We start from the raw sequence: 17,800 nt of genomic DNA on the forward strand, positions 1-17,800 counted from the left end.
ATCTTGGCAACGCCATGAGCTCACACGAGACTAGACCAATGGCAGGCTCCCAAAAAAACCCTCCCTTGGACTAAAACTGGGACTAGTCTTTTCACATGATTACCCATCACGCATTCACTATACTCGACCTCAGATTATTTTATCCACGACCGGGAGTGTTGCTACACACACACATACACACACACACACACACACACACACACACAACACACACTGAGTGTTCATTGATCTTTTTAACGACATTAAGCATAAGAAATAGACTCTCACCCGCTCTAAGACAATTCTGAGGCATCTGTCGCATTCAACCTGCCATTTTCACTTCCCTCCCTCCACACACCCCCCCTCTCCGTCTCTCTCTCTCTCTCTCTCTCTCTCTCTCTCTCTCTCCCTCTGCGGAACTCAGTGCTCTTTCTCAGGCTGGATAGCATTGCATTCATTAGCAGTGCGGTACTAACATCATCTCCGAGATGTTTCTCTTAACTCCTGCGAAGGACAATAGGTTGAGCAATAGGTTGCTTTGTGTTTCTGTTATGGTGGGGACTTGACTTCTTCTGCTAATGATATTGTCTATCACCTAAACCTAAACCTCACACAAATCTTGTCGCGTTTTATATTTTCATTGAAACATTATTTTGAATTTTTATTATATATATTTCATCAATGACTGAATCTGCAAACATATTCCGAATAATATCAGCATATGGTCATATTACGATTATGCAGCCTAAATATCATTATTACATTACTATATCATCATAAACGGATTAGGCTATGTCAATATTCTGGTTTCTAAAAACTTGAGTAAACAGTTGGCATATGCCTGAATTAGTCAGAATTTTTGGTCATGTAAAGGCATTATTCAGAATATCCACTGTAACTGAAATTTTATATCTGTGCATGTCCAAACAAATGTAATTCTGTGTGATATTAGATACAGACAATTGTCAGAGATCAGGTAAGTTTTATGTTGGCTTTTATTTATTTAATTATACAAACATTGCAATAACTGATCATAAAGACACATAAAAGCACCTCATAACCTACATTTTGCAGTTTATTGGGTTTTTGTTTGCTGTAGTCAAGGAAAATATATTGATTAAATCATTGTGCAAAATACAAACAAACAAATAAATAAAAAGAGAAAATACCTGCATTATTTCCACAAGAGAAAATATTTAAATGCATGTTTTATTTATTTATTGGAATATATGCTGATTCCAAAGGAATATTCCAACTGCTGTAAAATGATGTGCATGTAAAATTTGTTAGGATATGCGATTTCATATTGTACTGTCCATTTGGTCCCCAAAATGCAGGTAACCCCCCCAACACACACACACACACACACACACACACACACACACACGCACACACACACACACACACACACACACACACACACACAAACAAACACACGCACGCTCTAGTGCTCACATTGTGAATGATCATCTGTCCCAGGAGATGGTGTTTGTGTGTGACGGTGGTCTGGAAAAAGGCTTCAATTTCAAAAGCACAATGGCGCGAATATTTCGTCTGGTCTGCCAGGATTTTGTATGCGACAAGTTGCTTTACGACTCACTCTCTCTCTCTTTCTCTCTCTCTCTCTCTCTCTCTCACACACACAAACACACACACACACACACTCAGGGGGTAAGGAAAGGGACGGATAGAGCGAGTGAAGGGTTGCGGCGCGGGCGGGGGAGACGCAGTCGCGCACACGCATTGGCTACACGCGCTGTAGACAAATCCGTGCTCGAGTGACGTGGGGACGTGTGCGCGCTGAATATCTCTCCTATACTATCTGTCTTGAGAGAGATTCACATTTGTAACTTGGTTTTTTTTTATTATTATTTGACGACATTTTAAAAGCGTCAGTCCCCGAGACGAGCAAACCCCGCAATTCTTTTCTTTGCTAACTCGTTTACTGTCCATTTCTCTTGATATGCAATTATCTCTCCTCGTCTTCCTCTTTGGGAGCGCGACGGTCTTCAAACAGGAGACAAACTCAACTGGTAAGCAATAATCTCAGATTTTCTGTAGTCTGCGTGTGTGCTCGCGATTTTTGGGGGCTGTTTGGATGTTTCCGTTTGCATGTGTGTGTCCATGTGGAATGTAAAGAGCGGTCAATCGATGCCAAATTGCAAGCTTGCAAGCTCAGCTGTCGATTTTCTCAAAGCTCTTCCCCTGCGTTTGCTTGTCTTTGCAATTGTTTGTTAAATCAAACCGAACGGGGGGAAAATTTGGTAAATGATGACATCGTCTTCATAGTGGATCTGCAAGCGCATCCTCGCATTCATTATGCATGTGCAGCATAAACTCCTCTTATCTGGAGCTCGATGAAACAAACACACTGATATAGTTCTGGAACAAGTCTGTTGTGGCCCACTGAACACATCCTGTCCGTTTAGCTTTTTGGAGCGAGAATGAAGGGCTTTTTCAGAGAAAGGCGTCCATTTTCGGTGTCGGTGGAGGGCTCCTCTAATGAATGCACTGCGGCTCGCATCAGCGCCCAGCCTCCCCCTGTCAACTCCCACACTTCACCCTGACCATTTATCTGATCTCACTGATCACGAGCGTGGACCTTTTCACAGCCCTGCTCGTGCATGTTTGATCCATGCTTTTCAATCTCGTCATGTGACCTTAGGAACATGGCTTTTGCTGTCAAGAGGCCTCTATTTCAGCATTAGGCAATTTTCAAAGGAAAAGATGCACTGGTCACACTGATAGATGATAAAGGTCTAAGGCTCCTGTATGTAAAAATGCAGTAAAATCTTCTCAATTGGTTAAGTGTAAGTTATGTGCCCATTTTAAGACAATACATAACTCTACTGGCAAATGTTGTTAAAAAAAGAAATACATTTTTTTGTAAAGTTTCTTTATTAGTTATCAGTTTAAATGTATTTGTTCATGTTTACTGTTGTATTTTTCAGTTTTCATGAACTTTAAGGCATCATGTGTTCTACACTGTACACACTGTACCACTGTAAAGCAACTATTAATAGCTGAAACAGGTTGATGCATTAACATTTAATTAATTATATATATACAGTAGCAGAACTAAGTGTACACTGTCACTAAAATAATTGTATTTTTACAGCAACATCTACAGCTGCCTGTTTTGTTGTTGTTGTTTATACTGTAAATGTAACTAAAAAGTATTATGCCAGATTCCTTGGGTACACCTGTCAACTTGCATTATAAATGTGTGGCTTTTCTGCATTTTGAGTATCAATATTTCTCCCATTCAGTGTCATTCTGTACGATTTACTGTATAAAAAAAAAAAATGAATGAATCAGATAGCAGTTAACAGTCGCACAGCAGAAGCTAGTGATGGCAGTGTCTGGCTTTGGCACAGAAACCTTAATCAGCATGGCTGTGTGCTCACAGGAAGCCTAAGATGTACCTCCATCATTTACATGGCCTGTGACCACACAGAAATGTTTTAATGAAAGAAAACACCTGGTCAGGGCTCAGGTTGTATCGCTCTCCTTTGGAGGATTCTGTTTAAGCAGATTGCGTCTCCTGGGATCATAATTATGTAATACTCTGAAGATTCCTGTGTCAGCATTGCTGTACCAACACCATTTTCCCACGATCTATACAGGAACTGAGAGCATTTCAGAATACAACAAAGGAAAAGAAACCCCAGCGGATGGCCTTTTTGCAGTTATTAAAGAGTGGACCCCTGACTGAAATTATCTCCTTTATTCACTGTATAATTTAAAGGAGTGAACTGTAAAAAATAAGCTGCAGCTGTAGTGCTTCAGACATAAATGACAGATTTCATATTTGCAAGTTGAAGCTTGTGCATGGTTTTGAAACTGATAAATGGTGAAATATGATCGAGACATGGAATATTATTTTAGCAATTGGCTTCTCTTCGCTATGCCATCCCATGAAGTGCACATTGTGTTAGTCGTGACACTTTCCCGGGCACACTTGTTCTTTTCCCCCTAGACCAATACAGCTTTTAAAACTGCCATACTGCAGCAGACAAACAAAGTGGAGTGAACTGACCCCTCATACACCCGATCAATGCTGTCTATAGCAAAGCCGTATCCCCACAACAACACCGGTAAAAGAGTTTTTCTCACTGCCAACATCAGTGATGGAGGTTTGCACTGTTAAAACAGATTTAGAAGTTGGTTAAGTAAGAACTATTGTTCATATGCAGACTGTTTATGGTCAGTGCAGTTAAGGTCCTGTTCATGGTTATATTAGTGTGGCTTTTTAACAGACAGTGACATCAGATGAGTCAGGCAACATCTGTTTGCGGTGTGCTTACTTTTACCCTAGTGCAATGATGCAATAGTACTAATTTTAAACCATTTTTGGTACAGATGACTGATGTCTTTTTCCAGCAGTTTATGCCAGTAGTGCTATTTAAAAGTCCTTACAGCATTTTAGATTTAAATACTATATAGAAATCATTCATCAGCATGCATCAATTGGATGTAGCAGAGCAAATTCATTTTGTGTTGTGTGATCAAATATTATAATATAATACAAGTTATTTAAAATTGTAATAATATTTCACAATATTAAGGTTTTTACTGTATTTTTGATTAAATAAATGTAGCCTTGGTGAGAATAAGGCTACACTTCAAGCCTTAGTGCTCAATTCTTATTTATTGCTCCGATCTGATTTTTTTGGTATATTTGATTTGAAGACTTAAGATGCAAAAGCCTCTAAGTGCTGTCTGAAATTTTCTTCTAAAATGAGCATTTTTATCAAGCGTGTATGTTTATGTTCAGTTATTTCACTTTAATGGCAATGAAAATGACCTATTAATTGCCATTAAAGTGAAATTACTGAACCTAAACATACAAGCTTGATAAAAATGCTCATTTTAGAAGAAAATTTCAGACAGCACTTAGAGGCTTTTGCATCTGAAGTCTTTATTTGTTCATATTGTTGTTTCAAATGTGGCCAATATCATATTCCAGTGTGAACAGATCATGGTCCTGGACTGACCCACATGTGCAAAAGAACAATAAAAAAACACACAGCACATTAAGCGATTACGTGTTTATTTATGGTGTGATCTGCCACAGAAGAAAGTGAATTTATGTGCAGGCAATATAAAAAACAAAGACGAGGATGCAAAAAAAAAAAAGGAGCTTTTAAACATTTATGATACGAGCTCTCATGTTTTGCTTGCATATAGAGCTGTCACTGTAATACTTATAAGTTCTGACACATCATTGTCCTTTCACTGACTACCTGTCTTGATATAAAATCTTTGAAGTGACTCCCATGAGCACAGGATTGTTCATCTAAGTGACGTAAAAGTCGCATGAATTCCGGTATGACCGTTTCAGACTGAGGTCGCACTGCAAAACATCTGATCTGATTTAGGACCACATATGGAAGTGGCCCAAATCAGAATTGAAAAGATCAGATTCCATGCGGTTTGTGCTATTCACACTGTCATGACAAAAACAGATTTGAGTCACATATGAGCAAAAAAAATCGATTTGGGCCACATTTACGTTCAATCTGAAAGTTGCCTAAGAGAAGCATTAAAAAAATCATATTGACACCAAACTTTTGAACAGTATATATATTTGGGTCAATGACTTGACGGGTCATTTTTTTGTCCAAAGGCCTTAATAATAGTAAAAAACAAAGATATGACATCCAAAGTATGTAAGGTAGTACAACTAGATCTCTTTTATTGAATCCAAAAGGTTTTAATTATATTTTGCTACATTTAAAGGTATTTTAAATATTTTGAAGTGTCAAAAGGTCATTCGGTTTAACCATCCAAAGGCCAATACAGCTATTTCATTTGTGATTAAAATATCTTAAAATGTAATAAATGTATGATTTATAACATCATATATCAACATAGTGCAAAATGGTATTAAAATGCGTAGAAGTCGTTGCTTTGTTATGAGAAAGAATGTCCGGAATAATGAATTTCATTGATGTATTGTTTTGGAGTAACCAATATAAAGAGACCATTTTGGATCAAGTCATGCGGTCAGTATCATGTGACAGGATATGACATCATTCAGACACCTGCAAAGGACCACATGGTCATGAAGCAAAGTAACTAACTCTCTTTTAACTATTTGAAAAATTCATGTTTTCACTTGCTCATACGAATGTCCCGAAACATCAGGTCATTCGGTACAACCGCAATAAAACATGGAAAATGTTGTAATATTTTAAAAACTTGTATTAAATATAAAATGTTTCATTGTTTTTTTGCTTGCTAGCTAGCAAGCTAACTAGCTAGATATCAGCCTGTTAGCATTGTTTGCAAATCAATTCATCATTTGGTATAACCAAAAGTGTCATTCGGTAAAACTGAAATTTTGGTTAAACCGAATGACTTTTTTGGTGACAAATTTTGTCCATCTTGTAGAAAATGACAAAAGCAGTGTTAATTGATTATAAAAACCACATAATCTAATTGTTAACACTTAATAAAACTCCATTGTGTGTTTTTACACTTTTAAAAACCTTATTCATCAATGACCCACATATATCATTCATCTCAGAATTGTTCCGATTCCAGTTTACTGTGGAATCAAACTGAACAGGTGACATATACACTAACATAGTCTCATATACACTCATTAAGGCTTTTAGATTGCCCTTGAGCTGTGATAATTAACTCTCCCATCCATCGGTCCCAAATGGGACCAAAACTTTCATGGAATGAGAATTCTCTACCTTAAATACAGATGTGAGAGAGTGCAAGAGACAGACTGTGATCATTTGTTCCCTTCATGCATAGTCAAACAGAACCTATAGCAAGCTGTAAGCAAGAGAAAATGATTCATTTGGTTGGTTCATACATTCTTTGTCTGGATCTCAAAAGGAATTAAGAAACAAGGTAATGCCGCTTGTTTAGAGACTGTTAATTGCTTGTGGGAGGAGATACGGACATCCAGGTTAAGCAAACTAAATGAATATCCTCACTCGGTCTCTCTTCCTTTGAGCTTCCTTCACAGATACAGCTGCATAACTGGAACTATGTTATTGTTCATCATTCATTGAGCAGCTGCCTCACGGCAAATGATCTTTATGTCTGAAGTTTATCTGAAAATAACTTTACTGAAATAAAAGAAGCATGGATTTATTAATGTATTAGAAAGAATATACCTGAGTAGAAATGCTCATATAGAGCAAGTACTGTACTGCCTGCTACACTGACTGCTACTGTACCATTCATACAAATACCTATCAGATACCCTTAAAACAAGGGTTTTCAAACTTGTCCTGGAGCACTGCACATTTTGGATGTCTCACCTGATTCAACTCATCAGCTCATTAGTAGAGACTGCAAGACCTGAAGTGTCAAATAAGGAAGATATACAAAATGTGCAGTTTTGGAGGTGCTCCAGGACAGGTTTGAAAACCCCTGCCTTAAAATGATGTGAGTGTAGGTATGATATTTTCTATGGTGGGGAATTAAGCCTAGATGTGTTTATTAAGTGTGATTCATTTAATAAATAACAGTAGATCAGTGCATGAATTGGATGATGGCATTGTTAAACTATAAGTGATCTTTTGCTTTGTGCTGTGTTCTGACTTTTGAATTTAAATCTTTAAGGTGACCTCTTCCTGAAAGCCTTACATGTTTAGTTTATGCATATTGATATTATGCAAATTACCTCCCCTCTGATAGAGTATAAATATACTGCCTGCTGGTCCATCACAGAGTTACACATTCTTTCCTTAATAATATTAGTCATGTCAGCTCATAGTGTTAGAGCTTGCCTGGTAAGAGAAGGAGGCTATCACTATTGTGAACTATCACTATTCTGCTCTTGAGCAAGCCACTTAACCAAGCCACATAAAAGGTTGCTTGAGGGAGACGTCCATGTAACAAAAAGTACTGTAAGTCACTTTGAATAAACGTGTCCGCTAAATGACTAATTAGTTATGAACTCATTGTCTTGAAGCACAATATAGGCAAGATTCGGCACAGAGTTCAGTCTTTGAAGGGAAACATGATTTGAAATGAACACTTCATTTCATGTCATGTCTGAATCTTTCTTCTATGTGTGTGAACACTGGTGTCAACCTACACTCTTAAAAATAAAGGCTCTTTATTGGCATTGATGGTTCAGTGAAGAACCTTTAACATCCAAGGAAACGATCCATTGCACAAAAGTTTTTTTTATACTGAAAAAGGTTAGTTTTTATATAAATATTCTTTACACTACGAAATAAATGGTTCTTTTAGGAATTGTTCATTGAAAGATTCTTTTGGGAACCCAAAATGGTTCTTTTATGTCATGCCTTTTGGAAACCTTTTTTTTAAGAATGTAACCTTTTGTTGGCCACACACTACATGTTTTTAGCTTTGATTTTCTGTTCACTGACAGGTAATGGAAATTGTCGACAAAATCCCAAAATCGGAAGAAAAAAATTGGGGAGTGAATTTCAAGGGGGATGGAGTTCCAGTTCAAAATGTGTAGGATTTCAATCTTTTATCCACATAATAGCCTCCATACTCTATAAAAATGTATACATAAATTAGTGGGATTTTATGCATCTATGGTTTAAAAATATAAAATATGTCCCAAACTAGAGTCCCCCCAGAGAATCTCTGTCATTTCCACCACTGGCGACGACACAGTTGTGTAGTGTAAAAAGAAAAGCAATCCGATTACTCTGAAAGTCATGTAGCGTAGGAGTGTCCAGTTCGCGAATGAATCGCTCTTTTGACAAACTATAAGTGATCTCCAGTTCTCGACTGGAGTCAGCAAAGATCTACAAGTTATTTAATCAAAACTCATTTTCAGACATGCCTGACAGTCACTCTGACTCTAAATTAGTGATCGACCGATATTGATTTTTTATAACCGATACCGATACCGATTATTTGCATGTTTATGTACCCGATAACCGATATGCAGAACCGATATTTATTTACTGTTATACTTCTGTTTTTGACAATTATTACAACACAAATGAGCTGAACAAACCATTTTATTTATAACAATCACTCCCTCCTTGCATACAAAAAAAAACTTTATATTTATACACAAATAAATAGAGGGGTCTGAGTCCAAAAAATTAAAGTGCAATTAACTAAATAATGGTTATGTAGTAAATCAAATGATTATATAATCTAGGGTGTTTAAACGAGATAATCTTGTCAAAAATTTCATGCAGTGGCCGTGCTTGAGGCTTCCTGATCATCAACCCATTCAGGTGCTGAGCAATATGAAAGAACTTTTTTTTCCGAGACTATATAAAGTTAAACAGCACTTGTCAGTTGGCATTTTATGATCTAAATTTAATCTAACGTTAAATCATGAAATGCCAACTGACAAAGTGCGCTGTTTGACTATAACTTAATCAACCGCGATCGCGCATGGAGATAATAAATAATTAATTTCCACAAAGCGGTAGGCTATATTTATATGTGTAGTAGCGAAATAATTGTTATGTAGTAAATGATAATATAATCTAGTGTGTTTAAACAAGATAATCTTGTCAAAAGTTTCATTCAGTGGCCGTGCTTAAGCCTCCTGATCATTCGTCAGTTGCTAAGCAATATGAACGAATTTTTTCTTCTAGACTAATGGTGAGCAAATACAACAGAGAATTAAATTCAGCGCTTTTATTTTCAACATGCACTCATTCATGTCTGTTTTATTAAATTCATGTAAAGTTACGTCTTTATTGGGGCAGGACATGACGAATTACACTACGTGACTCAATGAGTTCGTCTCAATTGTTTAGAAACATGCTGCATAAATTAACTATATCAGGAATTTATGTCTCAGATCTCATTTGTGCATATCTGTTATGTTAAATAAAGTTGATTAATTAAAGCAAACCAAGTAGAACATATACTTTACCTGTGCACTGAGTTGTTGACTGATCTCCTCAGACGCCCGGGCTGCAATGGCGGAAATCTCAAAACGGCCACAAGATGGCGCCGTAAAATCGGCGAATCCGATATTACAAAACCGATACCCGATTATGGAAAAATGCTTAAATATTGGGAAAAATATCGGTAAACAGATATATCGGTCGATCACTACTCTAAATGAACTAATATCAAGGAGTATTTGATCCTATGATGCCGTATTTTGCCAACTCATTCAGCGCTGTAGTTAGTCCAACAGTGCACTGAAATGAGAACTGTACGGACACGTCCGGCATGGTGAGAACTTGTCTGCTGAGGGTTTCATTTGGGGCAAAATGTATGTTTCTGGTGTCTTTGCTGAAAAGCATAAAGTATAACAAATAAAATGCATTAGAACTGATTTGATGGCAGTAGTTCTCTTCTCGAGTCAACAGCAGACTGCAGTATAATGATAGCAGTTCTCTCTTCAGTCAAGAGTTGGTTAATGGTTACAACAGTTCTCGAGTCACTAGTACACTGAACTGAGCACTTGGACATGTCTGCGAAGAACGGATTAGCTGCTAATACAAGCATGCCTGAACCAAGCAGTTGACTGATAATGTTTTTTTAATGGTTTTTGTAAGTTTTTTGATTAGTCCTTCTTAATACATGGTCATGTTTATGAGGATGAAATAATCACTGGATTTTTTCAAGTTTGTCAGGTTAGCGGAATTAAAACTTAAAGGATATTCAAAGTTTTGTATGAGTCACTTATTAGCAAGTTAACCAGATATCCAAAGCAAAACTGCAGATTTCACTTTATTTTCTGAGTTATATCTGTATTAATGTACTTTCTATGTTTGGAGGGACAGAATATGTTCATAGAATCAGTCTATACACATTTCCCGCATTTTTCTCAGTGTTTTCTATTTGTTGAGACAGACAAATAATTCACTCCAGTGTGTTGTTGTGGTATATTGTGGAACTAGACCTAATGCTATTTAGTTAAAGGGTTAGTTCACCCAAAAATGAAAATTCTGTCATTAATTACTCACCCTCATGTCATTCCACACCCATAAGACCTTTGTTCGTCTTCGGAACACAAATTAAGATATTTTTTGATGAAATCCGATAGCTGTATGACTCCTCAATAGAGTACCTCAGATATGACGTGTTTTTGTAGGCCAACCCGGAAGTTAGCGGCGCACGGGTTCCCTCGATCGAAAGCCTATGCATTTTTCCCATAGACTTTTGGAAAATCGCAAAAAATAAGAACTGTGTTTAATAAAGGGTTATGACACTTACATGTTATGTCTATCAAGATAATCTTTAGGGGCCAGTTGTTCAAAAAGTTTAATCTGGATCAGAATGATCTGGATTTGGAAATCCCATGTTTTGCTATCCAGGATCAGGTAATCCATCTTACTTTTGTGCTGGTTTTTCAAAGAAAACTTGGATTGGATCACCTTGATCCAGATACACACTTTTCCAGATTACCAAATCTGGATTACCAGTGCTCTACGGAGCACCTAAAGGGACATGATGATAGAAAGAATATGGGTTTTGAATTAAATATAATATTTTTGTTGGATATTTACAGCTGTTTGGGGATTGTTTTATGGCACCAAAATCTTTTTTACTTTATAGTAGGTTACCGAAAGGCTAAATATGTAGGTTAATGTCTACTTCTAATTTATTTAACAGTTAAACTAATCAAGAGCAAAACAAAAAATGTGTATGTATATTACATGATTTAAATGTTGTATTTTTTGACCAGTTTTAAAGTTTTACTACATTTTCCTCCTGGAATCCACCTTGAAATCCTACCCCCTGTTGGGATCAGGATAATCCTGTTTTTTTTTGGATCAAAGTTATCCAAATCCTACTGACAAGTTTTGAACAACACAAACTGAAGGTTTGATCCAGATTAAAACTAGGATTGGATTTTGTGGTCTAATCTGATTTCAGAATGTTTTTTTCCTTTTGAACAACCCATTTTCAAGATTTGATCCAATCTGAAAGCCGGAATCCGATCAGATTACTTTTGAACAACTGGCCCTAGAAGTTAACACAACATTTATACATTTTGAAGCCTAAATAAAGTCGTCAGATATAAAAAGCTAACAGTAGGCTATAAATGGACTACCATGGACACACCATGGTTGCGGATCAACGACACCACCACCAAGCTTCCTGAAACTTTATTTAAAAAACAACTTTATTTAAAAAACATGCTCACTGATTATGATCTGCGCTGTGTATGAATACTTATCCTCTTTTTCATGAGAAATTGTCTATTCGTTTTGTCCAAAAATGTTAGAAAATAATTTTATGTGTGCCTCTCTGAGATATCTTTATCTTTTGTTAATAATGTTTTATTTATTTGTTTATTATTTTGTTAGTTTATATAAACCTTAATATTATTTTCTTTGTGTTTAATAATTCTTATGCTTGATCATTGTGCCCCAAATAAACTTTAAAGATTATCTTTCACTGTATTAAGTTTGATTGTATACTGTGTTTGCATACCATTTGCCAATTTGCCAGAAAAAAAATGCGCTTACCATCTCAGAAGCACTAGCTATGGCCGTATCAATTTCAAGTCTTATATTTGTCATGATAATGTCTAAAGTCCCCGCCAAAGGAAGTAGTCCCTTTTAGCAACTTGTTAGCAACTACCATTTTTAAGACACAATAAAGTTTTTAAAAAATCACAAGCGGGTTATAACTGGATGTTTTATGTCATAGATCAAAACGTGAAAATATTTAGAGGCTTTGTTATCTACAGACCTTATTTCAGGCGATTTAGCAAAAACCCATTCAAAAAACACATAGACTTTAGGGCGATGGAACCGGAAGTCCTAAAATGCTAACTCGCTTCCGGGTTTTGCATACAAAAACATGTCATTTACTCTATAGACAGCAATTTAACAACCACATTCAAGGTCCAGAAAGCTACTAAAGACATTGTTAAAATTATGTGTTGTATGTCTGGGAGTGGAGCATGCCCTATCAGCTCTCGAGGGAGCTGGCTGTGAGCATTGCGAGTTAATACCACTTCGCACGCTCCGCTCCCGCCTGTGCTCAGGCTCACGTTCCTCGTGGTTCTGGTCCCACTGCTGCAGAGGACAGAGGCAGGGGAACTTGAAGACTCGCCACTTCTTTCCCCTGCGTATGAGTAGCTGGTGGAGGTATAACTCATGCCGTGTCTAAGTTAAGCATCGATTGGCAGGCTGAGAAGCAAGGTGCTCATCCTAAAAGTAAACTAGATGGGCGCTTTCTGTCACTAAAATCATTACCTCCTCCATTGGGCCTTCCTTTATTTCTTTACCTCCATTAAGAGATCGTGAGGTTGTGGAATAAGCCATATTCTCCCTATATTTTCAGCCACCATGTTCATTTATTTTCAGACATAAAGGGGCTGAAAGAATATGGCTATGGGGTGATGCCTAGGGTTGAACAGACACTCACAAGCTATCTGTCCCCTAGCTCAGCATCGTCCCTGAAGGCCCCGACGCTGTCTACTAAACTGTTGGGCATCATAATGTAGAACATTATCTACATTAGTGGGCAAAGTGTATACAGCAGCAGGTCAGGCCGGGGCGTGTCTGCACACAATGCCCATCCTGCAGGCATACCAGGCCGACCTGCTGAGAGACCTCGATGATGGCGAGGGGGAGGGGCCTGACACTGTTCGAGAACTGCATCAGGCCACGGATTTGTCTCTCCGGGCCACTAAGGAGACAGCCGGAGCCATCGGCCAGTCTATAGCAGCCCTGGTGGCCACGTAGAGGCATCTCAGACAGGCAGCAACGTTCAAACAATATCTCCCTTGGCGAACTCAGGTCTCTGGGCCTGCTAGAAAAAATAGTCGCTTGCCACACCCCTCCTCAGAAATCATGGGGGTCGGGGCGGCACTCTCAGCCAAAGCGTTCCAATCAGAAAGTGGATCTGAGGAACGTTATTCTAGTGAAGAAGGCTTCGCCTAAGAAGAAGTCCTCTGGCATCAGACTTCTGAGGGCAGCCCTCTCCAGGGTGGAGCGATGTACACCTCATCATACAGTGCCCACTTTACCTGGGTGCCCTCAGGAGGCGGTTCTGCCAAAGGTGCCTCTGTGCTTCAAAGCACAGAGACTTCCTGCAAGCACAGGGACACTCACAACCTCTGAGGAGGTCAATAGAGCGGTCAGGTTGGTTGTTCCCTGCCAATTCACTTCAGAGCACCGAAGTGGCCTCTCTGATACCCCCTTTCCACCAGCACAAACCGGGTGCTAGTTCAGAGCTAATGCTAGTGCCAGTTCGGTGTTGGTTCAACTGACAAGCCTTCTAAGAACTGGTTTGCCTTTCCACAGGCTAGAGAGCCAGCACAGAGCCAGGCCTTACGTCACTATGCATCTCATATTTCACAGCAAAGCTAGCGCTGCAGCACCAAACACAAACACACCAAGCTTGTTCGAGATGCATCGGCTTTTCGCAGAGCGATCGGTGGCTGACATCAAAGCATCCCACGGACCTGCGGCACTCCGATGTCACCCGCCGATCGGTCCGCACTGCTCTAATGCATCTCGAACAAGCCTTCCATCAACAATGGCGGACATTTGCAAACCTACATCGGCATTAGGGGTGTAACGATACGCTCAGGTCACGATACGGTACGTATCTCGATACGGAGTTCACGATACAATACGTATCACGATATTTTGAACAAAATGAAACTGAAATTCAAATAAGATTTATTAAAAAAACATGAACAAATTTCAATAATTTTCCTTGTTGTACATACAAGATCACATTTCAATAAAATAAATAAATATAACATTTTAATTAAAACCTTCTGTATTCAAATTAACAGTTGAATAGGGCTGTCTGTCACTGAAAAAAAATGTTAAATTTAATATGAACTTAGAATTATGAATAGGGGCCATTCACATATCGCGTCTAAAAACGCGTGGAAGGCGCGGCTGCACCGCTTCTTCTTTCCAAAGCGCTTGCGCTCCCGTGTCGTCGGTCGTTGCTATGCAACCATGAACTGAGCTCTCCAAGAGGATCAGAATGTTTCTGCAAAGGATAAATGATTTCTAGCCCTTGCATTTGTTTTACTACGAGATATATTGATGGAGATAAGATATAAAAACCACCATGTACAGCTATGATCAGCTGTTCGGCTGAGCTTTTGATGTTTTGTTACGGAAAGGCCATAGCTGATCGGTTGATTCTTGTCACACGACCTGCGGTGCGCTTGCGGAATTCTGAGAAGTTGAGAATTGCATGCGCGTCGCGACCGCATTGATCCCATTATGAGCGTGCCTGCCGCGCGGCTACATTTGAAAATAATAACTGACTTGCACGCGGAAAAGACGCAATATGTGAACGGCCCCACAGAACTTCTTAAAGCAAAGCATCGCAAGCGTCTTTTGCTTTTCTGTGAGCACAGCTGTTCCTGTGCACTGCGGTGAAAGAAAGCCACGACTTTTCTCACGCGACCATGCAAGAGACTGACATGAGAAACGTTTAAACCTGCTTGCAAGATTCAATGTGTGCCCGAAACACTTACTGAACTAGAGAGCTGATTGAGACACACCATCTACGATAAATCGTTACACCCCTAATACTTATAGTAATTTAAAAATGTGGTAGCATTGGATCTGGACAGGAAGGATAACTCTGGGAGTTGGAAGGGGTGTGTCGCGATTCTGCCTTCTTTTTTTTTTTTTTTTTTTGCGATTCTGCCTTCTCACATCGCAATACAGGTTCGTGGACCTGCGTATCACGATTTCGGTTTCATATCGCATATCGTTACAGCCCTAATCGGCATCCAAACACGGCTCGGCGTAATTTGTTTCTAGACAGAGATTACAATTGAGCTGCTATTAGCTCAATTAGCTGCTATTTCAACAATGGCGGTCTCAAGTTTCTTGTTGGTCACGGTAACCCCGCCCCCAGCCCCTGATGCAAGCGGTTCTTCTAGCCCAGCAATGTTTTGGTGCTACTTACGAACCACTTTTCCTAATTCGGAACTGGTGCTTTGGGTGTCGAAAGACAAAGAACTGATTTGATACTAGGCTCTGGCTCCAAACCAGTACTTAAACTGCCTTGGTGGAAAAGGGGTATGAGTATACCAGAGGCCAGCCTCAAGAGTCTGGTTCCCTTAGTAGATTATCTGGCAGAATGGAGGCTTCTGCCAAACATATCTCAATGGGTCCTGCAGACTGTAGAAAAAGGTTACAAAATCCAGTTTGGTTCTCGACCACCTCGAATTAAGCAGGGTTCTACTTAGAGTAGTGGACCCCAAGCAGGCTCTGATAATGGAGCAAGAAGTAAAAATTCTTTTAGGCAAGGAGGCTATTGAATGGGTGACAGAGAATTCACCTGACAGAGAATTCAGGTTCTACAGCCGATACTTCATTGTTCCCAAAAAGGATGGAGGGTTGCGTCTGATATTAGATCTAAGTCATCTGAATCGTTCAGTCAAGAAGCTCAAGTTCAAGATGTTGACTTTGAAGCAGATCGTGACTCAAATCATATCCATATCATATCTATTTGTCTCAATAGATTTAAAGGACACATACTTCCATGTTTCCATCCTTCCACAACACAGGAAGTTCCTGAGGTTTGCTTTCAGGGGCGAAGCATACGAGTATCGGGTTCTTTCCTTCAGTCTAGCTTTATCACCCCGCAAGTCCATGAAATGTGTGGATGCAGCTCTGGCTCCGCTGAGGCTTCAGGGCATTGTTGAACTATATAGATGATTGGCTCATTCTAGCTCAATCAGAACAAGAAGTGGTGCAGCATCAAGATGTCGTTCTCGCCCATATGCAAAAGTTGGGGTTGAGACTAAACGCCAAGAAAAGTAGGCTTTCTCCAGCACAGAGGACCAGTTTCTTGGTGTGGTGTGGGATTCAGTGATGATGCAGGCTCGTCTATCACCAGCTTGTGTTGCTACTGTCCCCACAGCTGTGAAAGAATTAAAGCTAGGCCAGTCACTCACTGTCGAACTGTTTCAGAGATTGTTGGGTCTGATGGCAGCTGCGTCCAACATCCCCTTCAGTGGTGGCTCAAGACTAAGGGGTTTTCCCTGAAGGGGAACCCACTCTGTATGATGAAGGTTATGCACAGGTGTGTTCGTGGCTTGGTGATATGGAAGAAGACTTGGTTCTTCTCCCAAGGTTCTGTGTAAGGAGCTCAGTGTCATCGTGTTGCACAACAGATGCGTTGGGGAGAGGTTATGGAGGGCCGCTCAGCTCAAGGTCTTTGGAGAAGTCATCAACTCTTGTGCCACATAAATTGCCTGGAATTGATGACTCTCTTCCTAGTGTTGAAGCATTTCCTCCCAGACCTGAGAGGTCATTATTAGGGCTGCACGATATATCGCATGAGATTGTCACGCGCATTTCGTCAGTAAAGCCGGTTCCCTGATTACCGCTAAATCGCCATCACCTGCTTTCAAATGGCGGCATTTAATAGACAGAACCGTAGATCACTGAAAAGCCACGCAATATCGCGTTCATATCGCAGATGAATCGCCTTCGATAATGAACGCGATATTGCGTGGCTTTTCAGTCCTTGTTCACACGGACAACACATCGGTGGGTACTTATATAAATCATCAAGGGAGTCTATGTTCATGACCCCTATGCAAATTGGCTCACCAAATCCTCCTGTGTTCACTGGGAAAGTTGCTATCTCTGAGAGCAATACACAGTATCTCACAGAAGTGAGTACACCCCTTAAATTTTTGCAAATATTTTACTATATCTCTTCATGTGACAACAATGAAGAAATTACACTTTTCTACAATGTAAAGTAGTGAGTGTACAGCTTGTATAACAGTGTAAATTTGCTGTCCCCTCAAAATAACTCAACACACAGCCATTAATGTCTAAACCTCTGGCCACAAAAGGGAGTACACCCCTAAGTGAAAATGTCCAAATTGGGCCCAAAGTGTCAATATTTTGTGTGGTTACCATTATTTTCCAGC

The 17,800-nt window shown here is 39.3% G+C and overlaps 1 protein-coding gene across 1 annotated transcript in view; it reads left to right on the plus strand.

Annotated features, from left to right (window-relative positions):
* Positions 1 to 371: 371 nt before the first annotated feature.
* Positions 372 to 17,800, plus strand: part of cacng8b (calcium channel, voltage-dependent, gamma subunit 8b) — a 37,935-nt gene continuing 20,506 nt past the window's right edge. The window contains exon 1 of the mRNA XM_048152775.1: positions 372 to 2,012. The gene's annotated coding sequence lies outside the window, so the exon portion shown is untranslated. The remainder of the gene's footprint in view (positions 2,013 to 17,800) is intronic.

This window comes from Megalobrama amblycephala, linkage group LG13 (genome assembly GCF_018812025.1).
Source record: "Megalobrama amblycephala isolate DHTTF-2021 linkage group LG13, ASM1881202v1, whole genome shotgun sequence".
Classification (NCBI taxonomy): Eukaryota; Metazoa; Chordata; class Actinopteri; order Cypriniformes; family Xenocyprididae; genus Megalobrama; species Megalobrama amblycephala.